The sequence below is a fragment of the Borostomias antarcticus genome, assembly GCF_949987555.1.
Source record: "Borostomias antarcticus genome assembly, chromosome: 2".
In the NCBI taxonomy this organism is placed as follows: Eukaryota; Metazoa; Chordata; class Actinopteri; order Stomiiformes; family Stomiidae; genus Borostomias; species Borostomias antarcticus.
This window is the reverse complement of record NC_140235.1, coordinates 20,487,811-20,508,167: the sequence shown is the minus strand read 5'-3', so window position 1 is coordinate 20,508,167 and position 20,357 is coordinate 20,487,811. Positions and strand designations below refer to the sequence as shown.

Sequence of the window (20,357 nt, the reverse complement as noted above, 5' to 3'; positions counted from 1 at the left end):
GAATTTCACCTATAAAGCCGATAAGAACCGTTAATCTTGCTGTACCACTATGGTTCCTTTCTTGAAATCCTTTCAGTTCGTTTCTGTGCATAAATCACTCCCACATAGTCTTCTGGCGCATGCATCAAATTGTTGTTACCTGTACAATTATGCCTTGTTGATATTCAGGGTTGAAAAATATGTTTTTCGACCTTGTAAACAGATCATGAAAGGCAATGGTATTTCTCAGGCTATATTGTCAAAACGTGCGTTACTGCTCATTTTCATTAAGAAATTGGCCTAAAACCTACCTGTACACACCAACAGTTATCCTATCAGGCTATAACTGTGCATGGGATGATCATGGGTACACCCTTTAACCAAAGGCAATCTAGCCATATCACTGACACCTCTGAAATAGTTTGATGTTGATGTGACCCCTTTCACTTTCTCTGGACTCTTCCTGTCTACAGTATGTTATTGTTGGCGGTAACAAACGGTCCTAAAACACATAAAAGGACATGCCTTGTGATTCTAGGAATGTGGTGCTCAAAGCCCTCTCTCTTTGAGCACGTCTCTTGCACACTTTGTTTTTGTTTGGGTAAAAATACCCAGAATTCCTGGACTTAACACGTCGGCGAAGATGATACCGTTTTTCCAGATACCAGATAGATACCATGTTGGTTCTAGACCCGGGGTTAAGCCTAATCTCCAACCCTCTCCCGACTGCAGTGAGCTCTCCCTGGCCCAGCCGGAGGGCATGTCTGTGCATGTCCCACAAGAATCTTTTTTTTGTGAAATGAATGATGACACTTCACTCACATTAGAAGGTAAAGGGGCATATAGCACTCAAATCCTCTAGACTCAGGAGTGCTGTTGTGTGTGTCCCTCCCTCTGATGTCTAGTATGAAGCAGCATGTGTTGCCAGCTATGGACGCACCCTACTGGCTGGTAGATAGATAGTCATCTACTAGCCAGACCCCCCTACCCACACACCTGGGATTATTTATTATAGCTATAGCATGTGCATAACACACCCTAGACCTGGGGTTTATTTATTCATGTTCATATGTAGCATGCACATAATCCATCCAGACCGGTGTCTATCTTATATTATCCCTATCTGTGTATTGTATAGAAATGGTACTTTACTATGTCTGTCTCGCTGCACTTTACGAGTCCTATCATGCAATGTACTGTTGTGAGCACCACGGTGTCGAAGAGAAATCCTATGCATGTATAGTACAATGGCAATGAAAAAAATCTTATTCTGATTCTACTTTAGTGTAATACTGTATGTAAATTTGTAACTTGTAACTTTGTAGGCTAATTTGCAAATTGAGTATTGCCGTTTATTTGTATCGAGCATAATCTTGGAGCCGGCACCAACATTTCACTGTAACTGTACACGTACATTACACTTGAATCTTTAATATCTTTGGAGCAATCCTCAGAACTTTCTCACTTCCTTCTTTTGGACTTTAGCACGCCCGTACAGAGAAGAAAAAAAACCCTCACCTGACCCACAAAACAACCTGGCTAATCTCAACAGTACTAGCCTGCTCTGGCGTCTCCCAGAATCTGATCCAGTTCTATGTGGGTCTGGCATGGCAGATGTAGCAGTGTATCTTTAGCATAGACATGGAAACATGCAAAATGGTCTTTGCATAGAGACACTCAACATTAGGCTATTAATAACCTGTCCTCTCTCTTCTAAAGATAAGAGTTGGGACAGAGTATCCGTGATCTTCCTGGAGAGAAATGGAGCGCATCATCCACACACACACACACACACACACACACACACACACACACACACACACACACACACACTCACACCTGTCTCATACTCCTGTCTATGCTGGTTTTGCAGAAGGAATGTGCATTGATTGATCGATTTATTGATTGAAGCCCTGGGGCACGTATCGAAACACTTAATTTCCAATGCGTCTTTGAGGGCAATACAAATGATCAGATTACATGTTATGATATAAATGACACAATAGAACAATCAGTTAAAAATTTGACCTAACTAAAAACATGGTGTGTGATCACATCGTAGATCATGACAGTGCGCAAGTATAGCCTATTACAGTGTGTTTTGTTACTGGCGATGACGATGGTAGGGTGTTAATCCAGGCATGATATCCTCCTGTCCTCCGCCCACCGGTCACCGCCAACTGCGCGTGGATGCCGCCGCAGATGGCAAACCAGCAGGGCAGAGATTCATCTTTCACACCTCGCTGTTGCACATGGCGCCCCGCCCCCCCGCCCTCCGCCTCCGCGCTGGCAGAGAGCGCTCAGCCTACAGGAGCGGCCCAACCTGCTGCTACTGTGCTTACATCCCAGTGACGTTCTCACAGGGTTCTTAGGGGAAGGAGGCTTAGCTAGGTTTAATACCATGCCTTGGCTAAATGCTCGGTTTTGATTGGCTGGGAGCCCATTTCCTGGACCAGCGGGACCGATCACTGATGATGACACTGTCATGGCTGACCTGACCGAGGCTATATTGTCATAATCGGACAGGAATTGGGGCAGTATTCTGCAGCGTGTAGTGTATGTTCCGTGTAGGCTCCTCACTCAGAAAGAGTTCATGATTCCAGTAGTAGGCTGATTAAGACTGTCCATCACAGGTCTGTATTGCCCAGAGCATCCTCTAGTATGTGAATGGTAATGACTGAGGGAGTGGGCCTCAAAGCTAGCCTACATCAGCGGTGCCCAATACGCCGATCGCGATCGACCAGTAGAACGCAGAGGCTATGCTGGTAGATCTTGAGCCATTCAAAAGAAAAGCCATAAAGAAGGCGACTTGTTGATGCACGTTGAAGTTGCGTGTGCAGAGGCAAGCAGTCACGTCACCTCTTTTGTTGTCCAAATGAGCAACTTTTTCCTCCTGCTACTTTGTAGATTACAAGTGTGACAGTTTTGTACTGCAGTTTAGCTGAGTATTTTAATGATTTAATCATGTATGGGCTGATCTCATAATTGTTTAGGGTTGTACACTATGTGTAGCTGCCACAACTCATTTTATTCAATCTATTTTGTACCACTGTAAACTAGAGGGCTGATAGTAGCCCAGCAAAATCAATCAGAAATTTGGAAAAAGTCAGGATTATGCAACCGTGACTGATCCATTCAGTGCAAGCACCCCTGGTCTACATGGTACCTCATTTGTTACATGACACATTTTGATGTTGAGGTTCCACCTCCAGTCTGTCTCTCATTTCTGGTAGTGAGATGAGGATGGTGTGCCGCAGTTCTCGTTGTGAGATGAGGTGCCAGTTGGAGGAGGGTTTGGTTGAGATGAGCAGCAACGCTGTGCCCCGAGGGTTTATGTAACCCGCTCTATTTTGAATGCAATCCTCCACACTGCCTCAAATAAAAGTGTGAGTCAGTCAGTTAATTTCAGCTCCAAGGCACTCGCAGTTGCAGGCAGCCAGAAGACAAAAAGCTGTGGTTACCACGGAGACGTCCCGTTTTTAATTGAGGACTTAGCCAGTGTTTTCTTAAACGACAACACTACTTCGGGCTAATTGTATCTAGGCCTATGACCTGGCTGACTTGTGTGTGTTCCATGCCTCGCTGCCTGGTGTGCAGTCATTAAGTGGTCAGAACAGTTCAGACTGGAGGGTGAACCATGTTCTCTCAAGCAATGGACTTTTTACCGCTTAGGCATTTTGTAAAAGGTGATAATTTTCAACAATTTCACCGTTGGAGTAAATTGTCTGTCAGTCTGCCTGTTTACTAGTGTACTGTATATCCATCCATCCATTCCCCCCCCCCCTACCTCCCCTACCTACAACCATAACATAAGATTGCCTATAACGTCACGTTTATAAATGCCTGAGGGGCATAGAGACCTTAATGAAGTGGAGACTAGCCAGCCATGTGCTTGACAGACTAGGGCCTTTAGGCTACACAACATGGATTATAGGACCTCCACATTATGGGCCCTATTGATTTCATGATGATCTAGGGAGTGACAGCATGTGTTGCGGTGGCCCATGTTTCTAACAGGTGAACTATAGCAGGCCTACATGATGCCCCACATATTGACCTCCATTTACAGTAGCCTACGCAAAACATAGGCCTTATCATTATTGTGACGATAGGACCTATCTTAATAGTAATTGAAGATGATCAACCACATAGGTCTGCTTCCCCTACTTTTGGTCTTACTGTATCTCTAGGACGAGGAGAACCGACCTCGGCCAGTTCACGGACGGGACCCCTGTTGCTTTAGGCCTACCTAGGCTGAGCTGTGTGCTGTGTCTGTTTCCACTTGGCGTAAAGCGCTTGATGGCCTGGTTGTATTGTGATGTTTTTAAAAGGACTGACCTGCAGCAGTACCGTAGCAGATCAATATGTTTCTATTCGCACGCTGCTCTCTTTCACCCCGTGGGCCGTGTTCATACAGAGTTCATAGATTCAGAACTGTTCATTGGGGGGCCATTTATCGGTTGTGTTTGAGTAACTAACAATAGGCTGTTTTTTCATTCAAAGGAGGCTGCCATTTAGACTAGCCTGTGCAGTCACATGTGACGATAAGGAATTATTCGAATCATTCAAATGATAAGGCCAGTTGTCACGTTTTCTCTGGCTGTTGAGGAGCGCCTCCGCTCAACCAAACCAATTTATGACCCAGCACGGCATGTGTGAGGTTAACCGAATGCTCGGCCCCCTCTCGTGGTGTAGCTAATAACCCATGCTGGCTACTCTTGTCAGCCTACCTGTCCTTAAAATCTCTGGCAGCTGCAGGTGCTGCATAATGGACAGACGTCGCGTATAACGGCCCCGGTGTCGCCACACTCTAGTGGGTTTATGATAGAGAGCTGCTGACTGAGGTAAAAGCCATGCCCGTTGGTTAATAGCAACGAGAGCAGCGCTGTACAGGTGGTCCGAAACTAGCTCTAGGCTACACTAAGCGACCATACTGAGAGGAAGATGACTGAACCTAGTTGAGTCGCCACCAGAATAGCTCTTGCTGTAAGTAGGCTAACCTTGTCTGAATTATGTTTTGCCTCAGTTCCTCTGCTCACTTGATGTTTTAACGCTCAGTTTCAAACGCCCCGTTCCGTCGCCATTTCTCTCTGAAATGCAGTCTTGGCGGTTCGTCTCCCCGACTCAGGCTCTCCGGCAGCGTCTAGCCCGGTTGCCGTCTAAAGTCTCAGGGCTGGAAGTCGAAACACATCCACGCAGGCAGGCAGTACAGGCGACAGAGCCCCACTCCTCGTGGTCTCACACTCTGCCGCCCCTGCGCTCTCTTGGCCTGTTAGAACTCGCCCGTTAGCCCTCTGGTTCGGTTGCTACTCGTTCCACTGTTCAGGTCACTTTTCACATCTCAAGTGGTGTAATAGTTCACAAGAGTGTCTGCCTGCAGGCCTACCTTCTCAAGACAGTGTGTTGCTACACCACTCTCAGGACACACCATCGCCACGCCCACACCACTCTCAGAACACACCACCGCCACGCCCACCGCCATGCTCAGGACAGTGTAGTGCGAACTGCTCCGATAGATGGCGGTAGGTTGCGCAACGACTTGGATCCAAGCCGCTGTTGAAAGAAGAAGAAGTAGTAGTAAGAAGAAGACGAGGACGACGATTTATATGTAATACCATAGAATCCAGGCTAAGAAAATGTAATTTTTCCCAATACAATCACTGTTTATCTGATTTGTTTGTCATAAATCTGATATTATTTTGTTTTACATGTATAGAAAGATAAGATAATATTGTTTGCGAAAACAGCAAATCAATTTGACTCCTCATTCTAAAGAGCCATCATTCGGAGAGAAAAAAAAAAAAAAGTCATCCTCACCAGGACAAGAACCCAGGTCGTCACACTGACAGTCCAAATCCTTAACCATTCAGCCACCGGGCAGTGTGGTAATCCTAGTAAAATAGGTGTATTTGAAGTGGAACAAATGTCAATTTTCCTTCGTATATCCCCCCAGTTAATCGGATCGGCTCTACAATGTTATGGGTTCTAGGTTGGCCCATTCTACACCCCTCCACTGAGTTTCGTGAAAATCGCTCTGGTAGTTTTTACCTGAGAGTGGTGTGGGCGTGGCCTCATTGTCCTGAGAGTGGAGTGGGCGTGGTGTCATTGTCCTGAGAGTGGAGTGGGCGTGGCGATGGTGTGTCCTGAGAGTGGTGTAGCAACACTGTGGCTGCATTCCGAATCGCATATTACCCTACTATATAGTATGCCAAAACAGGATGTAGTATGTCCCAATACATAGTATGCCACATGCAGTATGGCAAAAATACCAGGATGTCCTACTACATCCGGTCGTATTTTGCAGTATGCAAGCCAGCAGGCTTTTCTGGCTATTCTGACCCACAATCCTGTGCGCAGCGGAAATATGCGTCACATGTGCGAGTTGTGACAGCTGTAGACGAATGTCGCGTTATGGACAGCGACGGATGTGGGCAAATTTCAAGGCGCAATGTTATGACAAGGTAGTATGTCCCAATTGGATGCCTATGCTTGCAAAGTACGTACTTTCTAAGGGCAGCTGTAGTAGGTACTGGTAGTAAGAAGTAGAAGTATGCGATTCGGAACGCAGCCTGTGTCTTGAGAAGGTAGGCCTGCAGGCAGATGCCTCTCTAATAGTTAGACCTGTGCATGTTGTGCTTCTTGGGTCACACAGAGTCAGAAAAAAAGCCTCCTTTTGGACACAGTTTGGCTGGTCGCCTTGAGAGCTTTTATTTAAGAAGGACGATGCGAACACCTTCTTTAACTGTGAAGATGAGTTTCCCACCATAGCTCCTGCACTGGGTCCAGAGTCTGGGCTGATTGGGTGTCTCACATGGAGGATGTTGTGTACTTTGTAAGTTCACACAGAGGAAACAGGGAGTGCAGTGGAAAAAAGAAGTGCAAACTGAATGAGAGGAAGTGTTACACAATAGGAAGTGTCTGTCTGTTAAGTACTGTGTGTGCGTGTTTGCGTGTGTGCGTGTGTGCACTGCGTCGGTGTGTGTGCAGGGTAGACAAGAGTGTGGGACAGACGTTAGTTCCTCAGGGAAACCAGACTGCTATAGAACGACGGGGGTGTGCACCTGCTGTGAACAATTAGCCTGTGACCAGCCTGGCTAACTAGCCTGTGACTAGCCTGGCTAACTAGCCTGTGACCAGCCTGGCTAACTAGCCTGTGACCAGCCTGGCTAACTAGCCTGTGACCAGCCTGGCTAACTAGCCTGTGACTAGCCTGGCTAACTAGCCTGTGACCAGCCTGGCTAACTAGCCTGTGACTAGCCAGTTTAACTAGCCTGTGACTAGCCTGGCTAACTAGCCTGTGACTAGCCATGCCGTTTGCCCCACTGTGCTCCTGTACATGCATCTGTCTGTGCTGTGCTCACCTGTGGTCAACAGTACATTAGGCTACATTACATTAGTCATTTTGCAGACGCTTTTATCCAAAGCGACTTAAATGCAATTACTGTAACTTAGGAAGTCAGTGTGCTACTGCTCACCAGAACTCGCAAGCGCATCTCCTTTCTAAACAGGTGACTAAGAGCATGAGTACGACCCCTGCATTGTGCTCACCTGTGTTATACTTCATTCACCTCTGCTGCACACCTGTGCTGTGCTCATGAAATTACAGACGGATGTTGTGCCGCACATACAGTCCCCGTGCTGCTATGCTCACCTGTGCTGTGCGTCTGTGCTCCCCTGTGCTTTCAGAGACTAGCTTCCCCCGGAGGACTGTGACCCTCGGCCATCCGGCGGGCCGGGCCTCCCTCCCTCCCTCCCTCCTCCTGACTCCCTCGCTGCTCCCCCTGCGGGTAAATATCACCACCTCCGTTTCTGCCATGTCGTTCCTGTTTGCCTGGTCCTACACCAAGCCTGCCTGAGCTCTGTCACTAAGTCCACCTCTGTGTAGTGATGAGGGCCCAGTTAGTGACTGTACAAGTGGGTGTAGGTCTACTCTGACAGCTGATTCGCTGCAATTGTATAGTTGTACGGTATTGTACAATATATTGCACGGTTTCCTGTTTTGACAACATTAGTGTTGATTATGGGGTGAGTGAGTAGGCCATACCGTTTTTATGGAAAATAAGTACATTTTCTAATGGAACACAGATTTGACTACACCACTGCCTCTGGGCCTGTGTTCCACAGGGCATCTCCACGACATGACACGTGAAGCGACACAGTGACGTTGAATGTAATTTAACATGACGAGGATTCGTATCATTCGCTACGTTTTTTGCTTTCTCCGTTTCATCACAAGTTTCCTGTTATTCGACCCGAGGCTTATTTTCAGCCGGATGGAAAGCAGGGGTCGCACTTTTTCTGAGCCACATGATCGTAACGCTGGCGCGGAAACGACAAGTGCCGCAGGCCGGGGCCCCCGAAGTGTACTTGAGTAACGCGGGTGCCGCCACATCCTGTTCCTGTTCAGCTGAGGCCGACTCCCATGTATCCGGAGGTCACAGGGTCACTAGCCTGTGCCTCGTCCGACGGTACGAGCAGGAGACCTGGTCGCTATTCAGCTAGGCCCAAAACCAGTAACTGATATTTCTCCTACTGCACGAAGGTCATGTGTTTACCTTTTGGGGCTATGATTGAGCTCTTTCACCTTGACGTGTTGGAAGTATTTTGCATTGTTTCCTGTGGTTATAATGACTCACATTTGAGGCCCATGTTTGTCACTGTCTGTCTGTGTGGGTCTGTCTGTCTGTATGTATATCGGCGTGGGTTTTGTCTGTCTGTGTCTATATCTGTATTTTTTCACTCTTTCCTTACCCACACAGAGGCTTTATTGACTGTGGTTTCCTCCAACACTCCAGCCCTGCGCAGGACCTGCCCCTCCCTCACCATAACAGAGCACACAATCAGTCGGTCAGGCAGCGAGTGTTGGAAGCGGGTGTCTCTACAACAACATCACTCCCTTCTAATTCCTGCTGGTGGCGTTTCCCTCCGCCTCTGTTTTCTATTTGCTTCCCAGTCTCCGTGGAGACTGTTACCATGGAGTGGCAGCATTCGCAGTCAAGCTACTGACTAATAGGCGGCGTTGGACCGCGCTGTCGTGCTACCTGCCCTTTGACAGAGCTTTGCTTTCTGTGTTCAGTGGCCATAGCCATATTTCTCTATAGAGAACGATAGTCTGTGTCTGTGTGCTTTCAATAGTCAAAAACCTTATCTTTGAATTACAAGTACTGGTTGTGTAGGATAGGATGACAGTGGATATGTAGATCAGCCAGACAGCTGGGTCAGTTTTGCGCTACCTGCATGTTTTTGAACACTCTGGAAACCATGTAGGATGTGAGTGGGTGAGTGGGTGAGTGGGTGGGTGAGTGGGTGAGTGGGTGAGTGAGTGAGTGAGTGAGTGAGTGAGTGAGTGAGTGAGTGAGTGAGTGAGTGAGTGAGTGAGTGAGTGAGTGAGTGAGTGAGTGAGTGAGTGAGTGAGTGAGTGAGTGAGTGAGTGAGTAGAAGTATGCCTATAGCCTATCTTTGGAGGTTCTGTGGCTGGGCTATAAGCCTTGCTGGTGTAGTACCCTAGTATAGCGACTCAAATACAGCAGCTTAGCCCGAGCGGCAGGTTATTTTAGCACGTGTGACTGACCTGTAGACCAAGAAACTGAAAGTCCAGTATCGTAAATCAAAGACTGAACGAATGCGGCAGCTACATTAGGTCTCTGAGGATGGATTGGTTTAGCTACAGTAAGCTAGGGGGAGGTGTAGTGCCTGAGGTAAATCTTCTCTGAGCAGCTCTGCTGGAACAACAGGGCAGCACTGCCCCCTGCTGGTGATGGAGCGTATGTGTAGAAACTGTGAATCCCACTCCCTTGTATTTTGAATTGGTTTTGAAGCCCCACAGTAGACAGAGCGTCAAACAAGCTAGGCCTCGTCTATATCTATAATATGCAAAAACAGCATGCTAGTAGATGGTCTAGTCTAGGCTCCTGAACACGTCACCTTAGATCTACTCCCTTGGTTTAGTAAAGCATCTTGAAGGGGTTTTCTCTCTCTCAATTACTGCTGAGCACATGTGAAGTACCCACACCCGTCTCCAGGCCCTGAGCCCATGCATAGCTAATGGGAGATGTCTGAGTGGGATATGATGCTGAGTGTCTTGTGGTAGCTAAAGAGCTAAAGGCCTCGAGCTCTCCTTTCACTCCTGTATTATTCATACTGACTGGATAGCGCTGACTGGTGGAGCCCGACCTGCTCTCAGCCTCAGACTCAGCTCCCCAGAGTGGTTCTGTTCCCCAGACCAGCAGCTTTCTCTTCTTTCTCTCCAGATAGATAGATACTTTAATGATCCCCCAAGGGAGACATTTGGCGTTTCAGCAGTGGAAAAAATTACAGCAAACGTTTGGAAATGTAGATCAGAATATGCATAGTAGCAATAAGCATAAAAAGAAGAAGAACAAGGACTATATTCATCCATACGTACAGCATGTGTAGAGTATAGAATAGAATAGAATATGTACATACATATATGTAGGCTGTATAAATAGATATGTCTAGGAATACACATGCATCCTGGCTGTACAGGTATAGATATGTCTAGTAATACACATATATACATGCATACATCCAGGCTGTATAGATATGTCTAGTAATACTCATATATACATACACAGTGTTTCCTGTGGAATTGATCTCTTGGTGTGGTGGTGCCAAGCTCAAGACCGCCAAAATTGGGAGGATTATATGAAGGTTAGACCCATATGAAGGCTAGACCTTTGCGCGGCGGACCCGGGTTCGATTCCCGGCTCGGGTCCTGTGCCGCATGTCCTCCCCTCTCTCTCTCCCACGTTTCCTGTCTCTCTCAACTGTCCTATCCCATTAAAGCTGAAAAGCCCTAAAAAATATCTTTAAAAAAAAATATTGTCGGATGTCCATCTGGAAAATGTAGGCTTTATGCTTTAGGATCCGCCAGTTGTCATCAGCGAATGATAAGACCAATTAGACCTGAGGGGCTGGAGCTGTCGGCACTTCTTACTTGAACGTTCTCTAGCTCTACGCTGTATGAGTCCACTTATTGATTACAAACATTCATATATTTTTTAACTGCTATGTACCCTAGTGAGGAGTAGGCTAGGTAGCCTAACAGCACATTTTGGTCTAATTCAAACACTAGTTAAACACTAGCCTACATTCGCTGTAGAAAACATCCCTTCACAAATCTTTTGAGTTGAGCACAGAAAGCAGCATTCACAGACCGCACGGCCCAAGCTATTGTTGAAAATAAAAATGCGGGCATGACATTGTCATGGTTTTGAAAGCGCATTTAGGCAGAAATATTTAGAAAGTTTACGAATTTTTAATTTAAGACTTTAATATACAGTATATAGCCTAATTTGGATTATTATTTTTTGTAGCAAATGTATGGTGTGGCGGCAAGGATTTTGCCATGGCGTCGTGCCATGACAAAACCTTACCAGCGGAAACACTGCATACATGCACACCTCCTCAACCGTCAGGATTGCTAAGGCACTGTTATAGTCTGATGGCCGCTGGCACAAAGGAACAACTGAACCGCTCTGTATTGCACCTGGGTGGGATGACTGAAAGTACTCCCCATCTGCCACAGCTCATCATAGAAGGGATGGGAGGGGTTGTCCAGAATAGACTTCAGTTTGTCCCTCATCCTCCTCTTCACCACAGTCTCCAGGCAGTTGTTGCCCCACAACAGAGCCGGCCCTCCTCACCAGCTTGTTCAGCTTGTTTGACTCCCAGGCCGGATGCTGCCTCCCCAGAACATCCACAGCAGCCTGCTACACACACTGACGGACCTGAGCCTGTCTGCCCTATCCTTTCCTGTAGAGGGCCTCAGTGTTGATGGTCCAGTCCAGTTTGTTGTTCAGGTGAACTCCCAGGAACTTGTATGAGTCCATCATCTCAACTTCATTCCCCTGGATGGTGATGGGGGTTGGAAGCCTCTTGTTCCTTCTGAAGTCCACCACCAGTTCCTTGGTCTTGCTGATGTTGAATTGGAGCTGGTTCTCCTCAGACCATTCAACGAAACTCCTGACTGCGTCCCTGTACTCCTCTTCATCGTCTGCTCTGATGCAGCCCACAATTCACTTTATTCACGCAGCGGCCATATTGGTCAGTCTGACGTAATTGGTGGGAAGAATGTGGAAGTGCCTGTTGACTCCAATGTTAAAAGTTCACTATAAAAACACTTCAAGAACCAAAATAGTCAAAATAACAGGCTGAATACACTATCGGGGTTCCAAACTCATCATTACCAGACTTCAATTGTTTTTCACTGCCATAGTTTTCGCGTTTGGAAATACATGGAAGTGAATGAGCCATAGTTAGCCGTCAGCTGTATTCACTTCCATGTATTTCCAAATGCAAAAACAACGGCAGTGAAAAACAATCTGTAGTCCGAGTCCTGAGTCTGGTAATGATGAGTTTGGAACCGCGACAGTGTATTCAGCCAGTTATTTTGACTATTTTGGTTCTTGAAGTGGTGTTTTTGACCAATATGGCAGCTGAGGTGAATAAAGTAAATAGGCGTCGTAGGAGAACTTCTGGAGGTGACACGCTCCTGAGTTGTGGCTGACGTCAGAGGTGTAGAGGGTGAACAGGAAAGGTGACACATGCTGTTTACAGGACAGAACACAGCTGGCCTGCTGTGTCTGTGGGGGATAACCCAGAAGAATGATCACAGATCTGCCATTTTTAATTGGGCCAGTTTGTATACCAAAATGAACCTTCTCCTCCCTTGTAGTTCTGTTCATGGGCACAGGGGGGCACTCTTAACCCACATTTTGACACTAGCCCCCTCAGCCTCACCCTGGTACTGACAAGATAATCGTAGCTTAGGCTCAGCCTACAGTAGATATTTTAAGGAGCTCTGTGCAAAAAAATAAGATGTCCTCCTATTATTGTATCACTACTTATCACCACCATGACCATATTGTAGACTTTTTTCGGCAAGATTTGTATCTCTGATTGTGTCCTATTATCAGCTGTCTCTGCAGGTCTGGTTCCCACATTTAATTGCACAGTTGCTCACCTGAAGAGATTGTAGAAAAAGCTGTTCCACACCCTCCATGTAAATGCTATAGAGATGGAATAGTGTCAGGATTGGTGCATAGTAGCCTATTTGATATTGGAGGTGGTCTCGGGCATAGCCTGATAAAGAATTGGTGTCAGATGTTTAGAGTATTAAAAAGCTTAATTGCCTATTTCACTCAAAATGTGGCGCATTAAAATCGCAGCGCGCATGCAAATGTGTCTGATATGAGCTGGTGCCAGAGTTTGGGAGTGGTCGTCTCTACCATATTATCTTGCAAGGTTCTGTGCACATCTCTTTTCCTCCTCCAGATGGCGCTCTGTGCATTCAAATAAAGCTACCAGCGCACTTGTACCAGAAATCATCTTGTTCCCAAACCTCAGCATCACCATGGTGCCCCACCCTTATACTGCCAGGGTTACTCTAGGCAACGAAGACACACGCCTGTTTTGTCTACATTTTCATTGTGTGTTCGTCGTCGAAAAACACTGATGTCTTGTCAAAGTCTGCGGATGGACTTCACTTTCATCCAAAGCGACCAATGTTTTTGAGCTAGTGCTGGGGTTGTACCTTGCCCAAGGGCACAACGGTAGGTGGTGATTGTCAAGGTGGCCTGGCTCGGTCTTGGACCAGCGAGCTCTCGGTCACTGGTCAGCCGCCCTGACTGCTGGGCTGCCTGCTTAATTCCCTGACTGCTGGGCTGCCTGCTCAATTCCCTGACTGCTGGGCTGCCTGCTCAATTCCCTGACTGCTGGGCTGCCTGCTCAATTCCCTGACTGCTGGGCTGCCTGCTCAATTCCCTGACTGCTGGGTTGCCTGCTCAATTCCCTGACTGCTGGGTTGCCTGCTCAATTCCCGGATGTTTGTGTTCGTCATCATGGATGAACTTTCAGCTGTGAATACTACACTGCTGTGATGAGAGTGAGTCAGACACAGACAGCCAAAAGGTCATTGGGGTAATGGCGTTTAGCTGGGGCGTGTCTGTCTGTCTGTTTGTCTGCGTGTGTGTGTGTGTGTGTGTGTGTGTGTGTGTGTGTGTGTGCGCGTGTGTGTGTGTGTGTGGCGGGCGGGAGAAGCTATGGAGCTGTGTATGGTGCTGAGACTGGCTTTGCGAGCTGTCTGGAGACTGCAGGGATGTGCTGAAGCTGAGAAAGAGCAGACAGAGACCCCCCCCCACCATCCTCATTTCCCCACCTCCGCTCCCTTCTTCATCTCACCCCCGTCATCCCTCCTCACCTCCCTCACCTCTGCCTCGTCTACACCCCACGACGGGCTAGTCTGGACTCCTCAGGGGACCTGCTGCTGACCTGAAGAGGGATCCGACCTGTAGCATCCAGTCTGATCCCTCCTCACCTCCTCCTCCTAACCCTTCTCACCTCTCCTCCTCCCTCCACACCTCCTCCTCCTAACCCTTCTCTCCTCCCTCCTCACCTCCTCCTCCTAACCCTTCTCACCTCTCCTCCTCCCTCCTCACCTCCTCCTAACCCTTCTCACCTCTCCTCCTCCCTCCTCACCTCCTCCTCCTAACCCTTCTCTCCTCCCTCCTTACCTCCTCCTCCTAACCCTTCTCTCCTCCCTCCTTACCTCCTCCTAACCCTTCTCACCTCCTCCTCCTAACCCTTCTCTCCTCCCTCTTCACCTCCTCCTCCTAACCCTTCTCTCCTCCCTCCTCACCTTCTCCTCCTAACCCTCCTCCAAGCCCAGGCAGGTCCCAGAGCCGTGGCCTCTTCAGGAGATGGTGTGTGTGTGTGTGTTTGTGTGTTTGTGTGTGTGTGGTGTGTGTGCGTGCGTGTGACGGGGGTACTCGGGGAGCGCTCCTCTTTCACCGTTACACGCCAGCTATTTATAGGCTCCGAGCGTCAGTCTGGCACGGATGGGAGGACGGGGTCTCCCCCCTCAGCCACGGGCCCAGCTGTCCCCGGCCATCATCCCCGCTCACGCAGGCCGCTGACAGGAGATCCTCGACCCTGGTATCGAGTGGCGCGTTCCATTAGGGGAGGCGGAGGAGGAGCGCGAATGCGAATGCAGCGCCATGGTTCCAAACCGAGGTGGGGAATTTGTCTCGGTGGGCCGGTCGGATGCCCGTCAGCGGCCTGATAATAGGCCGCCTGTAACAAATGATCCGCTTCGGGGGATCAGAGGCGCCGCAGTCCTTTTCGGCATCGCAGGAAGTGCGTTGACGGGAAAGGCGATGAGTCATCGATGACCGGAACGTTCTCAGAGGAGCGACGAGAGGCCATTTTTAGCGGAGGCGTGTCAAGCGCGCGAACGCGAATGTTTGTGCGGTTGTTTCCACGGTGCCCGTCTTTGATCGCAGGGTTAGTTAGGGTAAGCTGCAGTCCAAAAACAAGGGTTTAACTCCGTCTCTCCTGCTTTCATTTCTCCGGTGGTGAGGAGAGGGGGGAGGGGGCAAGGCTGGCTAATTGTTCTACTTCATACATCCATGATTACACTCTGACTGACCAGTGAAATAAGCATTACGATTCTGTGAAGCAGCTACCTACCATGCTCAGCGTCGCTATTACTGACTGTAGTTGTGTGTTCAGGGCGGGGTGCGGCCTGATGTCGATGATGACAGCCAGACGGAGAGGGAGGGTGAAGTTGTAGCCTATGATATCAGCGGTCCGGGGCAGCTGCTGTGGGTTCGATCTGGGTCGTATCTCACGTGCTTCCGAAGGTTTGTTTTGATCCCGCAGGAATCTAGGTGAAGGGCGCATTAGCGGGTGTTTGCTACTGTCCGGTACGGAGGGGCGGGGTAAGCAGGTTCGTAAACAAACAAACTGCATCCACCCAAACCCCCCCCCCCCCCCATGTGCCCCAGTAAGCTCCCCTCAGATGGGCGGGGTAGTAAGGGTGACAGAGGGGGTTGTGGGGTTGGGTGGGGGTTTGAAGGCTGGATGGATGAGGGTGGAGATTCGGCGTGCCTGGGCTAGTTAGGAGAGGATGAGTAGGAGAAGATTAGGGATGAGGTAGTTAGGGGAAGGGGAGATTAAGGGTGGGCTAGTTGGGGGCGGGGGGGTGATTGTTGTCTGTTGGGGGAGGGGGAGGAAATTGGGGATGGATGCGGTAGGAGGGGGGGGGGGGTGGAGTGCGTGCTGCTAGCCCCATTTGGGAAGTGCTCCCCCCGTTCTCTGCCTGTCCGATTGGGCCAGCGTCCGCCCACTCCGGTGGGTCCAGACCCGGCCCACTGGGCTAATGCGATGTGGCGTGTCACCCGGAGAATCTAGGTCAAGTTTAAAGCTGCATCTCCTCTCTCTCTCTCTCTCTCTCTCTCTCTCTCTCTCTCTCTCTCTCTCTCTCTCTCTCTCTCTCTGCCCACCACTGCCGCAGTCTGACAAACCCCCCCCCCCCCCCCAAAAAAAAACACACGCAGAGGCAAGCGCGCGCTTGCACATTAACCCCGTGCACGTCCTCAGTTAGACAGTTAATCTATAGCGCTCAGCAGTACAGGCCGGACGTTTTTTCGCACACAGGCCTAAACACAGAAACACGCACATGTGCAGTCTCTGTCCCTCTCTCTCTCTCTCTCCCTCTCTCTCTCTCTCTCTCTCCCCATTCCTCATCCCCCCCCTCCCCCTCCATGCCCCCGGCGCGCGTTCACCCTCTCCACGGCCGGGCCGTCTGGCGCAGCTAGGGGACGGGGGGGGGGCGAGGAGGGGCGTTGTTTTTCCAGCTGGAAGCGCCGGGCTGGTGGAAGCCAACGTAGTAAAAGGCTGGGCACGTGTCTGCGCACGCCGGCTCTGTTGTAGTGGATTGGCAGCAGCAGCAGCACACAGAACCGGGGGTGGAGGGGCGGGGCCGGGCAGGGGGGGGTGGAAGGGCTGCTGTAGTAGGGAGGTCTGCGACGCCAAGAGTCAAGATGCTGGATTTGGGCGTGGCACCGCCGGGGGTCCTCCCTGGTGGTCCCTTCAGATTTTCGTCCTCCCGTCGGCCAATACTGCGGCGCAATTCTCCGGGGGGGGGGGTGAATCCAAAAATGTCACCGCGGTGGAAATGTGATCAACAATGTGCCTTGTGTGATTGACGAATTCTGATTTAATTTGACTCCAAATTTTGGCGCGTCAACAGCAAACCGGAATGCAGCTCAGTGAAATACTGCTTAGTTGAGAGAGTGATGCGCGGGGTTTCGTGCTCGGTAGCTTAAATAAAAACATCCCTTCGCCTCCCATCACCCCCTTGGCTTCGCTCTCACTCCCTCGCTCATCTGCTAATCCTGCCGCATTTTGGCTCACTACCTCACATCTATTAATATATTAATGTGCTCTCCGATCTTACTACTACTGTATCGCCCCTCTCCCTCAGCTCGCCTCCCATTGGCTGGCCGGCTTGTTGTCAATGGCACCAGCTTTTTTTGGCTCCATGGATACAGCGCAGGGTTGGGTAGAGTGGCTCAGCCAATGGTAGAGCTCCGTGGTCTCCCCGGTTGTGAAGTAATGCCCCCTGGCCTCAGACGAGCCCCCCCCCACCACCCCCCTTCATCTCTGCCAGCAGCACGCGATCGCCCAGTGGGGTGGAGGGGGGTGGAGGGGGGGTCCACAACAACAACAACACCTCTCTCCACGAGATCACGGGCCCACTGACCCACCCCTATCACCAATCACCAGGGTCTGAACCCTCCTGGGGAGAGGGAGCATGTGGTACCCCCCCCCCCCCCACACACACACACACCCTCCCCACCCCAGCTGTATTGCTGACATTCCTGCACTCTCCTGTCCTCTCCTCTCCTCCTTTCTCCTGTCCTCTCCTCCTTTCTTCTCTTCTGTTCTCACCTCCTGTCTCTTCTTCTGTCCTCTCCTTCTTTCTCTTCCTCTATCCTCTCCTATCCGATCCTCTCCTCCTTTCTCTTCTCCAATCCTTTCCTTTTTTCTTCTTTCACCCTCTCTTCACATCCACTTCATCACCGCCAAGCAGCCAATTAACCTTAGTCACCTGTGATGTACTCTTTAGCTTAAGTATATTATAAATTCATGCAGGGGCACCGGCAGATAAGTGGGAGCTTTTAGAGATGGTTACTAAATTCACGCTAGAAATATGGTCTTCAAAAATACTTTTCTTTTTTGCACGGGACGGCAAAAAATTTGAAAACTGAAAAAAAAGCCCTTGTTTAGTCTTCTCACATGACCCCCCCCGCCCCCCCCCTCCTCATCCCAGGCCTGGGGATCCTCTGCGGGGCTTTGAAAGTGCAGCCACACATATCCCCCGTCCTTAGAATGACCTCATTTTTTCCGGATGGAGGCTGTGTGGTGTGGCGGGGCCCCTGGACTGGCTGGCTGGCTGGCTGGCTGGCACTGCCCACGCCGGCACCCGGACCTCCCGCTGAGCCCGCACCTCTATACCCACCACCGCCACGGTCTCCACCCGAGGTGGCGGTAGAGGACCAGCCGAGGCCCGGGCGGGCCGGCGCCCCCTCTGCACCCGCTCACCGCTGCATACGGAGCCAGACATACTAGCGGGCCTTCCTTTCTGGCACGGCCACTCGAGTGACGTTAAACACGGACTAAGCGCTTCCTACTAGCTCAGCTATTCAAAGATAACTTAAAAAGAAGCTACTGTTTCACGAGCCTGAGGTAAAAACTCTTAGCGCCTGGCTAGGGGGCTCACATTAGCTTTGTGTGCTTCATCGCCAGCTAACTGGTTCCTCCACTTCCTCCTTCCGCGCGCTCCCACCACATCTTCCCCTTGTGTCCCCATCTCCGGTGCCAGAGGGTAGCAGTACCCCTCAGGTCACATTAGTGGAGGGATGCAGGGCACAGCAGGTGGGCACGGCTGTTGGTCACGGCAGGTGGCTCGGCAGGTGGGTTGTGTCTGATGTAGAAAGCAGGTCATTCCTGACAGGGGGGTGCGGGGGCTGGGGACCACACTGTCACCGCTCCTTACGCCAGTCCCCGGGTCCAAAATGCTACTCGGGGTCGTTTCAGATATTTTAACTGTGCTTGATTGATCGTGCCTGACACAATGGGACCAATGGGTTGGTCCCCAAAAATCCCAAACGTCACCCAGCCAACACTCACAGACAGACTCAGGCGAACGCTCAAAGGGTAAAGGATTACAAACAATATTTGACCCAGATCTGCCCGACTATCACCCCGTCACTTATCATTCTCACTCTGTCATCAAGGTCATTCCCCCTGGTACTCGGATGCCTGTGAGTAGTTTGGTAGATCTAAGTCCTCACTGTCACTCGGCCGAGGTTTTTAACCTGTCAGTAGTCATATTCAGTCTGTCACTGATCCCTGTCATCGAGTTCAGACCTTGCGTTTCTCAGTGCAGTCTCTCTTTCTGCTTTCTAGTGTTGAGGTGCTCCTCCAGCTTTCTAGTGTTGAGGTGCTCCTCCAGCTTTCTAGTGTTGAGGTGCTCCTCCAGCTTTCTAGTGTTGAGGTGCTCCTCCAGCTTTCTAGTGTTGAGGTGCTCCTCCAGCTAGGTGTCTTACCAGACTGTCACCTCTGCTTACATAACTCACAGCTGAAATGGCAGAGTGACCTATATCCTGTGTCTGTGTGTGTGTGTGTGTGTGTGTGTGTGTGTGTGTGTGTGTGTGTGTGTGTGTGTGTGTGTGTGTGTGTGTGTGTGTGTGTGTGTGTGTGTGTGTGTGTGTGTGTGCGTGCGCGCGTGTGTGTGCGTGTGTGTGATGCCTCTTTCCCCCCCTGTGGAGACACAGCAGCACAGAACAGCCGGGGTTCCTCTCCCACCGTTTCACCAGATGAGAACCCACTGTGGTGGCGGAGGCCAGGTTCCGTTTGCAGGTTTCGGTGTGTTCTCCGGGGCTGGGTGGTTCTCACACTTGCTCTCAGCCTCTGAGGTGTGTGTTTATCTTCCCTGCGCCCCCCTGTGCCCTCCCTTTCTCACAATCAACCGTTCCCGCGCTTCCCACTCTCAGGAAATGTGAAAGCCAGATTGAAATCCGAGGCGCTCAGGAGTGCGCTACGGCCTCTCCTCTCCCGCGTCTAGCAGCCACCTGCTTGCTGGTTTAATCTGGATTCCTGTATTACAGTAAGATAGCCACTTTATTGTACCAAAGGAAATTTGTATTGGACATATACAGTATCTGCTGTTAAAATATGAATATCATAGTGCATACCTACAGCACATACACACAGTTATAGTCACCCATACACACGCACACACACACACACACACACACACACACACACACACACACACACACACACACACACACACACAGTTCCTACAATACATACGTACGCAGACTGCCATCATAATGGCGTACATAATGTGTTCAGTAAAGAGTAAAGGGACCTCATCAACCTAGATACATGCTTTTGCAGCTGATTGGTCAGAATCCGCGCTGTCGTTAGCCACTGATGACACACGAGGCGTGTGTAGAGCATCTGTCCGGCTGTGTTCTCGTGTAAGGAGAGCGACCGGAGACCCC

General features: G+C 49.9%; 1 protein-coding gene across 2 annotated transcripts in view; it reads left to right on the top strand.

Annotated features, from left to right (window-relative positions):
- fam49bb (family with sequence similarity 49 member Bb) overlaps positions 1–20,357 on the top strand; it is a 40,647-nt gene that overhangs the window by 3,683 nt on the left and 16,607 nt on the right. For both annotated transcript variants that reach the window (XM_084457627.1, XM_084457628.1), the window contains one exon: positions 7,666–7,766. The gene's annotated coding sequence lies outside the window, so the exon portion shown is untranslated. The remainder of the gene's footprint in view (positions 1–7,665; positions 7,767–20,357) is intronic.